Raw genomic sequence first — 16236 nt, forward strand, 5'->3', positions numbered from 1 at the left:
CCACCCGAAAAGCAAGCGATTTTCCCGCCATTTCCCGAGCCATTTCTTTTCCGAATTCCAAATCCTGCCATTTTCCCACCTTATAGAATGCATGCATGCCATTTTTCCACCCGAAAAGCAAGCAAGCTCCGATTCGATCCAAAATTCATCGTCGAATATTCCGTATCAGTCACCGACGTTATCGTATAATAATAAGAAATGATTGTTGCTTTCGCTTCCATTACGGGTAGAATTCTTTCATTCTCTCGAAGATCAACGTAAAGTAAGATTAATCGTCTCGCTTGGCATGAATCATTAGGGTTTTCTGGTTCTGCGTTCTCGGTTCCTCGAAGAGATTCCAGGAGATTTCGACCGGAAGGAAGATAAAGGTCTGCCGAAATCACAGCGGGAAGGCCTCAGGCTGCCCGACTCACCACCCTTTCTAGTTAGTTCGAATCCGACTTCCGTTCATTATGACTGCAAGGCTTGTTGTGACGACTTCCAATTCCAACCGTGGGTTTTCGAGCATACGCTGAAAGTGGTGGTGCCTCCCCGAAAATCCCGCTCAAATCCCCGCATCCCGCCGGCAACACAACGGCCCGTAAGTGATCGCCTAGATCTACCCTCGAGGAGGACGAGGGTTCATCAGCGGAGCGGTTCCCCGATGGACTACTGATCGCATCCTCTTCGGGAGGCCCTGCCCCGTGTCTCCTCCTCCATGAAGGGATACATCCATATTGGTTCTGGATTAGCTCAGTCGGTAGAGCAGTGGACTGTTAATCCATGGGCCGCAAGTTCGAGTCTTGCATCCGGAGTTGGGAGCCAAAGGCAAAAGAAACCGAAAAATTTCATAGAAATACTTTCTTTTGTTCACTGAATACGGTCCACCGGGATAACGTGAAGGGAAGCCTGCTAAGCGCCTGAAAGCTCACTATAAGCAATGCCTCAGGCTTATGGAATTCGAACAAGAACTTCAAAATGAAACCTTGAGACGAGTCGTCGGGCATATACAGAAGTTCATAACATGGAGTGTGGTTTGGGCGATGCAAAGCAAGTATGGCTTTGTATCATGGAGCAGTTTCTATCGAACCTCCGAACCCCAAATCACATCATCATTGAATAGGGTTCGGCTCAGAGAGAGTTGAACTGGATCAATGAAAGAATAAATACTCGAAGAAAGGTCTTCACGCCCTTCCCTTCCCTTCCCTTCCCTTCCCTTCCCTTCCCTTCCCTTCCCTTCCCTTCCCGCGTGGAGGAGGAACCGTCCAGTATCCCCTCCGTCTTCAAGTATTTCCTTGAATCTGCAAAAACTATCCGGAAACTCAGAAAATATCTCGTTTCCGCGTTTTTAACCAAAAAACCGAGTTTGATCCTGGCTCAGAATGAACGCTAGCGATATGCTTAACACATGCAAGTCGAACGTTGTTTTCGTCCCTTCATGGAACAGTTGAAAACAAAGTGGCGAACGGGTGCGTAACGCGTGGGAATCTGCCAAACAGTTTGGGCCAAATCCCGAATAAACGAAAGCGAAAAAGCTTCGATAAAGCGTTAAAGCGCTGTTTGATGAGCCTGCGTAGTATTAGGTAGTTGGTTGGGTAAAGGCTGACCAAGCCGCAGATGCTTAGCTGATCTTTTCGGACGATCAGCCACACTGGGACTGAGACACGGCCCAGACTCCGTGGGGAGGCAGCAGTGGGGAATATTGGACAATGGGCGAAAGCCTGATCCAGCAATATCGCGTGAGTGAGTGAAAAACGTCGCGTTAGCGAGGAAGGGCAATGCCGCTTGTAAAGCTCTTTCGTCGGGTGCGCGATTGTGACAAGACTCGAGGAAGAAGCCCCGGCTAACTCCGTGCCAGCAGCCGCGGTAAGACGGGGGGGGCAAGTGTTATTCGGAATGACTGGGCGTAAAGGGCACGTAGGCAGTGAATCAGGTTGAGAGTCAAAGGCGCCAGCTCAACTGGCGGAATGCTTTCAAAACCAATTCACTCGAGTGAGATAGAGGGGAGTGGAATTTCGTGTGTAGGGATAAAATCCGGAGATATACGAAGGAACGCCGAAATAGCGAAGGCAGCTTTCTGGGTCTCTACTGACGCTGGGGTGCGAAAGCTTGGGGAGCAAACAGGATTAGATACCCTGGTAGTCCATGCCGTAAACGATGAGTGTTCGTCCTTGGTCTGCGGATCGGGGGCTCAGCTAACGCGTTAAACACTCCGCCTGGGGAGTACGGTCGCAAGACTGAAACTCAAAGGAATTGACGGGGGCCTGCACAAGCGGTGGAGCATGTGGTTTAATTCGATACAACGCGCAAAACCTTACCAGCCCTTGACATATGAACACTTGACGTATGAACACTTGACATATGAACAAGTGTGCTTGTCCTTAACGGGATGAAACGAAAATTCATACAGGTGCTGCATGGCTGTCGTCAGCTCGTGTCGTGAGACGTTTTTGGTTAACTCCTATAACGAGCGAAACCCTCGTTTTGTGTTGCTAAGACATGCTGCTCTCAAAGGATCAATGTCATCATTCACCCCCTAAAGCAGGAACATAGAACATGGGCTTCCGGCGAACGGTTCCGACGAGCGAGCCACCCGGTAATGGATGGTAAGTGAGCCGGTACCTGGGCCCATGAATCTGTGTTCAGTCTTAGGCCGGGATTGATGACACTCCCTCTGTGCCGATGTTGCACTCACAAAAGACTGCCCGTAGTTCTACTATGGAGGAAGGTGGGGATGACGTCAAGTCCGCATGGCCCTTATGGGCTGGGCTACACACGTGCTACAATGGCAATTACAATAGGAAGCAAGGCCGTAAGGCGGAGCGAATCCAGAAAGATTGCCTCAGTTCGGATTGTTCTCTGCAACTCGAGAACATAAAGTTGGAATCGCTAGTAATCGCGGATCAGCATGCCGCGGTGAATATGTACCCGGGCCCCGTACACACCGCCCGTCACACCCTGGGAATTGGTTTCGCCCGAAGCATCGACCAGGGATCACCCATTACTAAAGTGTTCCACGCCTAGTTGAGTGTGGCCCACTTTGGTATTGGTGGTCTTCTTGGCGCATACCACGGTTGGGTCAGTGACTGGGGTGAAGTCGTAACATGGTAGTCGTAGGGGAACCTGTGGCTGGAGGGAATCCTAAAGGAAGGCGCCAGCGTCCCTCCATTAACTGTACTAACGTCGGTAAAGTCAATTCGTTGGGTAAATGGCCGGGCGCTATGCGCGAGGAGAAAGCGCTATGCGCGGGGAAAGTTAGGCAGATTCGGGCTAACAAGAAATGCACTTTCCCAGGACGGCAGATTACTTTGGCCGGGCAGAAGTGGGCACTTTCCTTTAGGGAGCCACGTGCAAATCCACTGAGAATGGAAATTTCGTATATAGAATCCGCAATTGGACCATGGAGTGCAAATCCACTGAGAATTGTCCAAGGAATGGAAATTCAATCTTGCTTTCTTTGGCGTACCCACCGCGGAAAGGCATCGATTCCGGGAAGGAATTTCGGAATTGCGTATTCTAGTGGATGCGGCAAAGGCTCGCCGCACCCACCAAGAAGTTGGGCTCGCACTATCGTATCTGTTGGGGGAGCGTTGGCTCGCACTCCCCGGCAAGTTGAACGGTTGAATCATGTTGGCACACCATCGACTTTCCCTCGGCACCATTCCACGGGTTCGATTCCGGGATAGCCTTAAACTGCCATGAATATCCCCAGCTTTAATAACCAACACCACAAGACATGCCTGGAAACGGAAGAATGATTACAGAGCAAATGGCGACGAGTATCAAGGGAAAATTGAGGATTCTACAGGACGACTTCGCCGAACACATGGGCACGCTAAGAAACTTCCCCGGCCGCCCGGGGCCAGGCGATCTCAGTGAGCTCTCGGAAACCCTTTTTGTTATCCGTGACGCCACCCTGCCGGATATGCAATCGGTAGCGAGGCCTTTGGTGCAATTCGGACCGCCGTTCGATGAGTTGATGGAAGCTATAGACTGGGCTCTCGCCCCCCTGTGGCAAACCCCGCTTCCAAATTCACGCCGAGGCCTTCAGCCTATCCTGCCCCTATTGACACGAGTTGGGATCAAGTGGGAACTCACCGTAACCGAGATCACCGAAAAGGTAAACCTGGGGTTGGACGTGCGAATATGGGATTATTTCGAGCCAAATGTGTTTCTTTTTTATTTTCCTCCTATTTATGAATTTGCCCCTATTTATCTCTATTTAGTCATCAGTTTGCTACTTTCCTTGATCCTAATCGGTGTTTCTTTCGCATTTACTTCAAAAGGTTCGGCTTATCCGGATAAATTGTCAGCTCACGAATGCGGTTCCGACCCACTTGATGATGCCAGAAGTCGTTTCGATATATGATTTTATTCGGTCTCCCCTCCATTTATTATCCTCGATTCGGAAGTGACCCCTTTATTTCTCCGGGCAGTATCTCCGAACAAGATTGGTTGGTTCGGATTTTGGTCTATGATGGTGTTTGCATGGATTTTGACCATTGGATTTTCTCATGAATGGAAAAAGGGCGCTCCGGATTGGGAGTAACCGACGTTGGAAAGTCAAGCTCCAACGAGGCAGATGCATGATAAACGCTTGGCAGCTTGTTAGGGCCGTACGCAGAAGGAAAAACCCAGATTGCGAAATACGCCAAATACTACTACTACTACTACGGCCAGATGACTTTCGATTCTTAAATAGCCTTTATTTCCTACACTTAACTAGCATTCGATAGATTATCTAACTCTGAGCAATATAAGTTATCGGCGGGGGTTTGGTTCGTTAGCTGGTCCTCGTTCAGTCATTTAGATCATTACCGGCGTCTTCTCAGCTATGCATCATACACCCCATGTCGATCCGGCTCTCAACAGCGTGGAGCACATCATGAGAGATGTGAAAGGAGGCCGGTTGCTTTGTTACATGTATGCCAATGGGGCCAGTATGTTCTTCACTGCAGTTCATATTTATATTTCCTGCGGTTCGTATTATGGAAGTTATACCAGTTCTAGGGAATTCATTTGGTGTCTTGGAGTGGTCATCTTCCCATTAATGATCGTCACTGCCTTTACAGGCTATGCATCCCCTCGGGGTTAAATGAGCTTTCGGGGAGCTACAGCAATTACCAGCTCAGCCAGTGCCATACCTGTAGTAGGAGACACTATAGTCACTCGGCCTCGGGGTGGTTTCCCCGTAGACAATGCCACCTCAAATCGTTTTTCCAGCCCTTATTACTCACTCCTTTCCGTAATTGCAGGCGCCAGTCCTATTTATTCGGCTGCATCATATTAATACGGGTCCAATAATCCATTGGGTATAAATTCTTCTGTGGATAAAATTGTTTCTCATCCCTATTTTCACGTCAAAGATCCAGTAGGTCGGGTAGCATTTGCCATCTTCTTCTCCATCCGGCTTTTCTACGCACCTAATGTCTCGGGGCACCCCGACAATTATATGCCTGCGAATCCGATGTCCACCCCGGCTCATATTGTACCAGAACGGTATCCCTCACCAATCCATGCCATTTCGCGAAGTATCCCCAACAAATTAGGAGGAGTGGCCGCTACAGGACTAGTCTTTGCGTCACTATTGGCCTTACTTTTCCTCAACACTTCTGCAGTACGGAGTTCAAGTTCTTGACTAATTTACTAAAGAATGTTTCGGTTGCCTCTGGCCGATCGCTTACCCTCAGGTTGGATTGGATGTTAACCAGTGGAGGCACCGTACGTTACTATTGGATAAATGGCTTCTGTAGTGTTTTTCCCCCATTCCGCTATCACGCCTATTCCTGGCCAAATAGAAACCAGATTAATAATGAATGCCGACGATACTACGATAAGTCGGCACTTCACCCGTTTCGCTCCCATCGTTGCGCGCACGCCCTCAGCAAACCGAAAGCAAACCGAGCCTCTGAAAAAAAAATTGTTTCTTCTGGAAAAAAAATGGGGAAGGGCTTTTTGCCAAATATTACAGGGCGGGATGAAGGGAGCGATTGCGAAAGGGGGGACTTGAACCCCCACGAGTGGCCTCACTACCACCTCAAGGTAGCGCGTCTGCCATTCCGCCACTTCCGCTGCTTCGCATGGCTCTGTCGCCTAACAGAATTACACTGAAGCCTTCGATAAGCGCCACCTCCGGGACAACGCCTTCAAGCTGTCGTATTGGAAGTGACTTCCAGTTCCAGTTGGATCGCGATTACCTCCCTAGCAAGCGTTCCAGCTACTTCTGAGACAAGCGAAGCGGCAATCGGTCAGGTAAATTGAATGGATTGTTGGCGAGGAGGGCTAGCCGGGTCAGCCAGGACGAGATGCGGATTCGAACCGCAACCTCTCGGATTTTGTTCTCCGCCTCGGGAACATCTTTCCCTCTTTTTTCCGTTTGTTCTCACTCGAAACAACGTAACTGAGGTTCGCCGGATCCGGCGCCACACAGGACTTGCTGAGGGCGGCGGAGAACCTCCGTCTTCAGTGGGGGCGCCGGGAGGGCAAAGTGGTAACGTTGTGAAAAAGCAAATGGTTTGTGAGGAATGTCTGTATTAGAAGCGGCAGTTCCGTTAGCAAGTTCGGGAGCTCGCGGTAGCGAGCGAGCAGTTCCGTCAGCAAGTTCCAGCAAGTTCGGACGGAAGCGAGCTTTTTCTTTGCCGAATGCCCGTCCAGCTGCACTGAGGGATTGATTTGACGGCTCACGGGCCTTGCCGAGCTACACCGCTCCAAGAGGATAGATCCAAATTCATCAATCTTGGAAAATAGCAGCGCGTTGTCACCCTTGGCAACTGGCATTTTTTTCCCTAAACTCCTGGGCAACTGTCATTTTTGTCCCCAAACCTCCCATCCTTGGCAACCCCAGCGTTTTCCCCAAACAAACCCCCATCCTTGGCAACCCTGGCGTTTTCCCAGCCACCTCAGCCACTAGCTTCTTTGTCCCTAACCCTTCCTCCTTGGCCACTAGCTTCTTTGTTCCTAACCCCCCTAACGGCGCGTTGTCCCGCCATCCTCTATGCGCAAGCGGAATGCTACGCTTTCCCTACGGCCTAATTGCCTTTCTATAGACGAAATTTTCAGTGCACACGGAGTGGAGTTCTTAAAGTCGATTTTCCGGCCCCTCCCCATTGAATGCCAGAAAATAATCTCCGAATGCGCCTCAAATGCCCAACGAACGAAGGCCAGAAAATTCCCTTCGAATGCGGTCGACTCTAACGTTTGACTGCGCCAAAAGGCGATTCCTTGCTTTTCGACCATGGTGGGGGATCGGCCAATAGGCCTGAATTTAGGCCGCTGGCATACTTAAGCCAGTTCTCGCCACACCTTCCTTACCTTAAAAAGAGGCTACCTGAAACACAAGATCGCTGCTCTATTTTTTTCATGAACAACCTGACAATACATCGCAAACTGCCGGGTCTAATGCTCCTTTGCTGTTGTGAAAGCAACCCCGTCTCAAGGTTTCAGTTGCCCAATGAATTATTGAGCTATTTCCTTGTGGTAAGACACGAGGCTGCTTACAATACACACTGATCAACGACAAATTCGTCGTATGGATTCTGCTGGTTGGTTGGCCCGTTCCTTCAACTCGGCAGTTAGGGAGGACGACAGGGAACGAACTGTACATGGGAATAAGAAAATCAATCAATCAATAAGTCTTGCCTCGGTAACACGCCCAATGCAATCCCCGACGATCCTGGCCGAGACTAGATGAAATGGTCACTGGTTTCCGTTTCAATGATTTCTTCCCCGCTTATGTCAGCTCTTGCCCCCCCGGCCTTCACAATTCCTATGCTGGTCGCTCCATTTCTCGAGTCAAGCCATAATCCCAATACTCCAAGGTTACCGCTAGATCTTTTTCCACCCCTACAGCTCTGGAAACTGATCCTGGATCAGGGCGATTACTGCGATTGACGAAGAATGGTATGTGCTTGAGTGCAATCCATCGGAATGTTGGTCGGAGCCTTGGGTCTGGCATCGGTGGATCCCTCGCTTGTCGAGACGCTGTCACTTGGTCGCTCGCGCCTCGATAATGGGCTAGCTTAACTAGAGGGAAAGGGAGAATTATTCAGAACGAACTCCACCAGGAATCTTTCAATCGATAACCACCATGTCTCATCTGACCCAGTCTCGGGGCGTCAAAACGGTGACGAATTCACGGATTGGACCGTGTTAGGCCGGGGCAAGGGCCATGAAAACGATGGAATGGAAAGGCCTCCGCTCCATTTCCCCCCACAGGCCAGCCGAAGCTTGGGTGGGAAGTAATAATAGTAATAATAGAGCCCGCATAGCTTGGGTAAGCAAGGCGCAAAGCATCAAGTTCTACGAGGGACTAAACAAACAACAAGTCTAGCCGACAGTGGAAATCGGAAAAAACCCGGCCACCTCACGATCGCCAGAGAGTCCGAAGGCCTGCTACACTCCTACGCTTTGAGGAGAGCCACCTTATGATCGCCAGAGAGTCCAAAGGCCGGCTACACTCCTACGCTTTGGGAAGAGACCGTTAGGTCTCGCAGCCTTCTCTCTCCTCGGTTTCTTTCATAAGCTCTCGAAAGAATAGTAATTCGATATGGCAGTTGATTATTGGTAGCTCTAAGCTTATGATCTTGCTGGGAAAGGGATGGATGTCTGAGCGGTTGAAAGAGTCGGTCTTGAAAACCGAAGTATTCAGAAGAATACCGGGGGTTCGAATCCCTCTCCATCCGTGAGTACGGCCATAAGTTAGCATTCTCACGTTTCCCACCCCGATTTGAAGAGCGCTTCTTGTCAGTTATGAGCAGAGCCGAGCCTAAGAGGTTAAAAGAGATCGTCACAATTTCATTTATGACGCGTCTAGCCCAATAGGCTCTATTTCATTGAGCGAATTACGCTGCCGAGAGAATCAAAATATACGGCGGTGTTTCAGCTTCCCCTAATTGCTACGCCATCTGAGCCTTGCTCCGCTACCGGCGTTCCTGGCTTTATCCAGTTAGCAGTGAAGAAGTTCGGGTTTTTCAATAAGAGCGTTTTGAATCGACGTGCGGATATGATGGAATTGGTAGACATGCCAGGTTTAGGTTCTGGTGACCAACGTCGTGGGGGTTCAAGTCCCCCTATCCGTAGCAGTTGGAACCTCGAAGTTATGCCATCACTAGGCCTCGCCGAAATCAAATGGGTTTCTTCTCTCCGGCCTTCAATCATTGGGCGAATAGTCCCCCTAACCCGAAGAGTGATCTTTGAACGTATATACGAACTGTCATAACTACTCAATCACGTGTTTCAGGTTTGGGTATAGCAGGACTTGAACCTGCGACCATTAGGTTAAAAGCCCAATGCTCTACCAACTGAGCTATACACCCGAGTATTATTGTTATTATTATTATTACTAATTATGAGATAGATTTCTATGTAGTAATTGAACGGCAAAGAACAACTCTGACCTAGGCCGGGCGTATCGCGATGGCATTCTAGTAGTATACATGAATGAATGTTACCTAGGCAACTATCCCTTGGTTCAGACGCTTCATTTGCGGAACGAGATAAATAAAGGTATAATAATGAATCGACAAATCATGTGCTTCTAGGAACCTTCTCGTTAATCGAACTCGCCATCCAATAGAAGGAGTTGGCAAGGCTAGCTGGTCCTCGGGGTAGATATAAGAGAGTTCTCGGGATTGGGCATTATTCTTTCTCTCTGTTATCCTCGTTTCTTCCCGAGTCCCTGGGGTGTAAGCTAATGCAATTGCTCCTACATACCCAACGCGAAATATCATTTGCTTTCCATGAAATTGCATTTACGTGAAGGCGACGGATTGGCCAGCCTGAAGCTCTTTGTTTTTGAAGGCTCTGAACGGATTGGCCAGCCTGCCGGGATTGCAGTTTCCAGTTCCCGGCCGGCCGTACAATGTGCAACTTATCCCGATTGAGGTGAAAGCGGAAGCCAGGGCCGCCCGCTGAAGCTGCTTCGGCCACTCTCGGGAAGCACTGGAGTAGTGATCCAGTAGCCGAGCTGTTAGGGGCCCGGGGTGGTGATACACCACCCCCACCTTGACTGAAAACGCTTCGCGTTCTCACCCTTAACTCCCATGCATATGGAAAAGAGGGAGAGAAGGAAAAAACCGAACAAACTTAGACGTCGTTGAAAGGAATATTTGAGCATGATTTTTTCGCGCTTTTCCCAGAGATCTTTCCCATTAACGCAACTATTACTTCGCCCATTTATGGAGTTCTATTTAGTACTTTCAAACAATATGACTATCTACTGTTAGTACGTAATGCGGGTTGGCTTGGTTTACTTAGTGTTATGCGCCTAGGAGGGCACGTCCTGGAATGCGAAGGTTGAAAGCCATCGCTCGGATGGACTCCCCAACCGGCAGGGATCAGACCGCTGCCGGGAACCATAGCATGGGGACTATCCGCTCGCCGCAGGGCTAATTGTACGCAACAGGAGCAAGGTAACTCCCCCCAGGTGGGGTGTTCCGGAAGGCACTTGAGTCCGAACGCTATTATTCATGTGCGACCAACCCTCCAAGAGTAACTGTAATAAACAGGTTTTGCGTACGCGGTACCAAACGGCGAGTCAACTACCAAACGCGCAACCTAGGGATCACCCGAATGGACTCTATAGGGATTGACTTCAATAGAAGTAGGGCATAGCCGCCCAATCCTTGGAGACCGAGGCTTTGTTGGCCGGGTGAAAGATCCTGCCATAATGTACTCCGAGAATTACACCAGGCAACCCAAGTCGAGCATACGACAATGCCCCTTAGCATGAAGAGCTCCGAGGAAAGGGAGGTAGATGATAATGTGATATTCTGTAAACGAACACGCAGAAGCGTCCCCGACAGGTATGCTGCACCTGGCTAGAAAAAGGAAATCATGATGGGATAAGCGAATTGGGGAAATGCCAATAAAGGTTGACAGACTGGGGAATTTCCCGACCGAGTCTCGAGACAACTGGAGTAAACTTTAGGGCTGGCTACTTCTGTAGCCGAGGAACCGGCGATAGAACCTTAGCAAACAGGATAGGCGAGATAGATATACCTACTCCTATGAGTTATAGGGAATATATGCCCTGGAACTTGCCAAACAGCTAACTCCCCAACCTATACAGTGGTAGTAAGTGGGTTACTCCCGTGGTCGGACTGACAAGTAAAGCTGCTCACAAACGAAACTCCTCCAGGATTGTCCTAGGCATGGACCCTGGACATGCAACAATAGACATTCCATACTTCCCCCAAGTGGATGGCTACGCTTGACTTGCTGAGCAAGATGCATTGCGATTGAACCCCCCGACACATCAGAGGAGCCTCACTATAAGTCCTGAAGTGGTAAGTGTGGTGCTTCTAAAGGTAAAGCAACACGGCGCATAATTTCCTTCCAGAGACCCGAACTCGCTGAAAGCCAAATGGAGTTCTCCATGCCAACGAGACTTCCGTAGTCAAATAATCGTCCAACCGGAGGACCTTTGGTTCGAAATACGGGCCTTCGGCCTTCTTTCGTAGAGTGAAGGGCGTGGGTGAAACCCTTGCTGAATGAAGGACAAAGTGCAACGGTTGGTAATTTCGAGGCGAACTCAAATACGTCTAGACATAGTAAATAGAACTTGAATCCGGGCGACTAGGATATGGCATGAGCCATATACTCCGGACACATAAATCAGTGTTCGAAAGGTTCGCTCATGTGGGACACGCATCCCACGGTTCAGGCCCGGTAGTCCCCGTAAATCTTCAGAAGTCATCACGAACGAGCCACATGCGGGGAAACTTGCACGTGTGGTTCTGACCGGGGAGGGAGGACCCACCCTATCGGTTTCTAATAACCATCATACCGGCCGCCGCTGGCGCACCTATAACGTTTGCTAATCTACTGCATAATAATGGTATGAAAGACAATTTGACATATTTTCGCGAAATATTGCCATTATTAAGTACGGCTAGTACCATTGTTATGTGCTTGGATTATTTCAAACGGGAGAGGTTGAATGCTTTTGAATCTATTGTATCAATTTCACCTCCTACCCGCAGTACGCCTTTCATGATCCCGGCCTGTGATTCAATTGCCACGTATTCAGCTACCGAGCCTTAAAGTTCACGTTTTTATGTGATCGCAGCCTCGAAGAGAGACTCCGAATTTTCCACAGAAGCCGGCTTAAAATATTCCATTTCAGGTGCATTCCCCCCCGGAATATTATTGTTTGGGTACGACTGGCCCACTACCGATATATGGATATATATATATATTCATCGGACACACCTCGCCAAACGTCCCTCAGCGATGGCGACGGGCTATGTCTTAATCTCCTATGTGCGACACCTCAAACCCCGGTTGAGATGGAGATTCCCTTGGTCTCATTCCACGACGGAAAAAGTCCTCGGCGTAAAGTTGGGATTGAAGAAAGTGGAGCGAAATAAATATACTTAGAGGGGTGGTTCCGAGGGTGTAACCCAACAAGGGCAACGGGAGGGTGCGAAGAAGCCCAATACTTCAACTAAAGGAGCGACCCTAGTTGGTTCACTAAACCCCAACCCAGCGCTACATGTTCTCCTGGGTCCCTAAAGGATCCCTCAAGTGCCCTTATCCCGACTTCTCCCGGAATAGGCGTTATCGAAGACAAGCCAGGAATGGCCGAAGTAAGTGGACACCCACTTCACCGGTTGGAGAGGCCCTCTTTAAGACATTCACCAAAATGTTCACAGGGGCTAGGAACACTCGGTCGTAGGAACTTCTGTACACCACTCACGGATTGCTCCAGGGTACACAATGACCTCGACCAAATCTACCAAACGAATCAGGCCTTCGGCCCCGATCACGTAAACCACCAGCTTTACCCAATAATGGTCTTAGATAAAGATTTGCTGCTTACGGAAACGATGATCACACCCGGGAACCCTCACCCCTGCCACTTACAGCCAAACACTGGACGGAATCTCAGCGGAATGGATGGACCTTTGAAATGAAATGAAATGAAAGAAAAACGTGGAATAACTAAGAACGGTTTTGGTTCCACCAAGTCCCGGCGAAGTATCCCCAAGGCGGAGAGCGAACTCCGACCCCTGACCATCATCCCACCACGGGACAAGGTCATACTAGGAACTATGGGAGTGATCTTGGAAGCCATATACAAACCCATCTTCTGTAACTGGTCACACGGATTCCGAACGGGAGTGTCACACGGCACTCAGAGATATTCGCACCGGGCGGCTACTATGTGGGCCGGCCGAAGGTTGCCCAATCTACGTTACTATGCACCAGCACAAACTGATGGGGATTGGGAGAAATAGGATCGGCTATCCCCGCCCCATTATAATATAAGGCTTATCCGCCCGTGGCGCAGGTTATTTGGAATCCCAAAATCCAAGGACAGCGGCTGGGCGTACCACGGGCCAAAGTCTCTCTCCCACCCGCCGCCAATATTTACCCGAATGAATTGGATAAATGGGGGAAAGAAAGATTTAGAACTTCAATCGAGGAAAGAGAGGAAGAGGCTTTCGCTCCCTCGTAAAACCAACGGAGCGTTTTCAGTCAGACGAGATATTCGACCCACTCATATAGATATATCTATCTATGTACATATCTTTCGCTCTTCACTTCGTTCGTAGAACCTTCGTTCTTCACTCCCCTCGTTCTCCAAACCAACTCCGCGTTCCCCTATCAAATTATTCCTACGATACGGACAATATTGGCATTACCAATGTGTTAAGCGAAGAGGAACTGAAGATGGATTAGCTCTCGAAGTTACAGAAAACCAAACGGAGCGCGTTCGAGACCTTCTGGTTCGAGGAAGGCCTACCCCATCCCTAAACGGAAGGGCAACCAATGTCGAGGTCCACCCCTGAAATACTGTCGACAGACGCCGGAACAAGAACAACAGAGAGTGCTTATGAAAGAGTACAATCTCACACCCGATCAAAAGATTTGATGAGATTTCACATAAGGAAGGGATACCTCAACATATACCCGACGTTAGCAAGGCCGAAGGTTTCTGCGAACCTTGGGCCTTGCCTTCTCGGAATGCTTGATGAACGATGCTCAGCGCGCAGGACCAGTGGAAATCCATCATGTCCGCGAACCCTCAACAGCGAAGGCGCGGAGCGACCCGATTACAAGATACCTGCGGGTCATAAACCGTAAACTTTCAGCCTTGTTTGTGCAAATACCATCACGAACAAGTGGTCCTTGGAACGAGGTGAGAATGGAGGAGCTACTAGAGGCGTTCCGAAAACGAAACTCGAAGGGGCGGAGCCACCCTCTCCCGCCAGGGCAAGTAGGCCGGAGGCCCTGGAAATGGCCAACCCCTCCCCCCTACGCTACGGGGGACTTGGCAATTTCGCTGAGTGTTCCGAAAGGAACCCGGCCCTCCCTTCAGTCGAGTGGCTGAAGCCCCTGATAAGCGCTATGTGCCACTCCTTTAACGAACTAAGGAGGCGCCCCGGAACGCAAGTTCTATTTCCAAAATGGAGATCGAGGTGGAAGGCCCCATAATGAGATAGATCCAATAGTGTTCGTGCAAGCCGTATGCAGTGAGAGTCGCACGTACGGTTACGAGGGGGTTCGCGTCTATACGTAGAGTGTGGATGGGGGGCCCACGCCGCCCTATTTGTTCTATGATCCATGGGTTTACTGGAATTACCAACTCTGAAGAATCAGCTAAGATTTTCACTGGATGTGAAATCACTTTGTTCGGTGCTTAATCTAGTGGTACCTTTATGGGGATCTCATTTATCGCTGTAGGTTCCTCATTCAAGATCACTGCAGTTTCTTCTCGAGCGGCCGTAAGACGGCCTATGGGTACCGGCAGATTGCGGCCAATCTCAGTACTGCCGGGGCGCCTTGTGCTAGAGCGTGGAACTCATCACTACCTCGTAAGAGCGTGAGACCATAGCATGTTACAAAAGCGCGGTTGAGGGCTAGGAGGTAAGGAACACCGCGCGAACTCTATAGTGTCACACGAGAGAAGCCCGCCCGCCTGGCGAATCGAAGTTATCTTCCCTCTAGTCGACTGGCCACCCGGTTAACCCGTGCCATAAGCACGGTGGAAACGCGCGAACGCACGCTGGTGTGCTTCCTGCCTGTCGAGGTTAAACAGCGACAAGGTCTAGATTGGAGGAGCTGGAAACAGCTGCATGGGAGCTGATTATTCAACCCCTTGGGGACAATTAACAAAACGATATCCCAAGACACCAGAACCATAGGCTGTATCGGCGAGATCCAACGGTGAACTGAATCCCCGGCTGGAAGTCATAGGACCCTTAGTACCTACCTAGCGCTCCGTGCCACTTCGGCCTTTGTCCCACGAGCCAACCAAGCGAGAAAAGTGGCTCAAAACCCAACCTGAAGGGCGGGAAAGCGCGGGGCGCGGCAAGCGCTCCTCTACCTCATTCCGTTCAGGAAAGAGATAACCTCCGAAGCGCGCAAAAGCGCGGGGCGGAGAGAAAGCGCTTCGGTTTCCTCCGCGACCGTGGGAACCCGGCCTCCGACCCTCCCACTTCGTTCCCGTCCCCCGTTTCCCGGGGGAGCAGGTACGGGGAGCTCCCCCGAAGGTCCGGGATAAATCTCACGGGGAAAGCTTTCCCCGGGTCGAGCCCCCCCCCGGGACCCTTTGGGTCCCACCGTAGGGGGGGGCCGGCCCCCCCTGTGGGGGGACCCCTCTTTCCCAGCCGGGGATTTCCCGTCCCGGAAGAAATGCCGTAGGTCTCGGGGGGAAACGGGACCGGGGGGAGAGGCGGGTTCCCTGCGGCGGGGACCCCGAAATCGCCCTATAGGACAATTTCTCCCGCAATTTATCACGCAATTTATCTCAGATACCTGGTTAGCGCCGGTACGGCACTTACCCCCAGTCCCCGAAGGGCAGAAAGCGCAAAGCGTTTTCAAAAATGATGAAAACTCTTCGCGTTCTCTCGCGGGTCGAAGACCCCGAACGAAGCCTTTGGCCTTTGTTCGCTTCGCGAACCAAGGAATTTCATTCTTCCGAGGAAACCTGCCGGGTGGTGGTACACCACCCTCACCTGCGGAGAAAACGCTTTGCGCCGCCTTACGGGCCTTGTTCCCTTCCCGGCCCGGGGAAGCACTGGCAACAACGGAAAGAAAGGGGTCTATCTATCTGGTACCTGCTTATACTGAGCAGGTTTCACCCGCCCAGAATCCACTGAAATCGTTCCCAGTGACCCAGGTGTATCCGACAGCGTGTGGAATGGCTGAAAGCGGCGGACCTTTGGGTATATCTAATCCAAGTGTTGTAGGGTTAGAGAGCCGTATGATGGGCGACTATCACGTACGGTTCGGAGAGCACCGTAGTAGGTC

General features: G+C 50.4%; 1 non-coding gene and 1 pseudogene across 1 annotated transcript; one reads left to right on the plus strand and one right to left on the minus strand.

The window, feature by feature from the left end:
• Positions 1-1338: 1338 nt before the first annotated feature.
• LOC147879432 (18S ribosomal RNA) lies at positions 1339-3119 on the plus strand (annotated as a pseudogene).
• Positions 3120-9220: 6101 nt separating this feature from the next.
• Positions 9221-9293, minus strand: TRNAK-UUU (transfer RNA lysine (anticodon UUU)). The gene has a single exon. It is a non-coding gene; the product is annotated as a tRNA-Lys (tRNA).
• Between the last annotated feature and the right edge of the window lie 6943 nt (positions 9294-16236).

This window comes from Dipteris shenzhenensis, unplaced genomic scaffold (genome assembly GCF_047967505.1).
Source record: "Dipteris shenzhenensis isolate YYH24624 ecotype China unplaced genomic scaffold, Dip_SZ_1.0 scaf0017, whole genome shotgun sequence".
In the NCBI taxonomy this organism is placed as follows: domain Eukaryota; kingdom Viridiplantae; phylum Streptophyta; class Polypodiopsida; order Gleicheniales; family Dipteridaceae; genus Dipteris; species Dipteris shenzhenensis.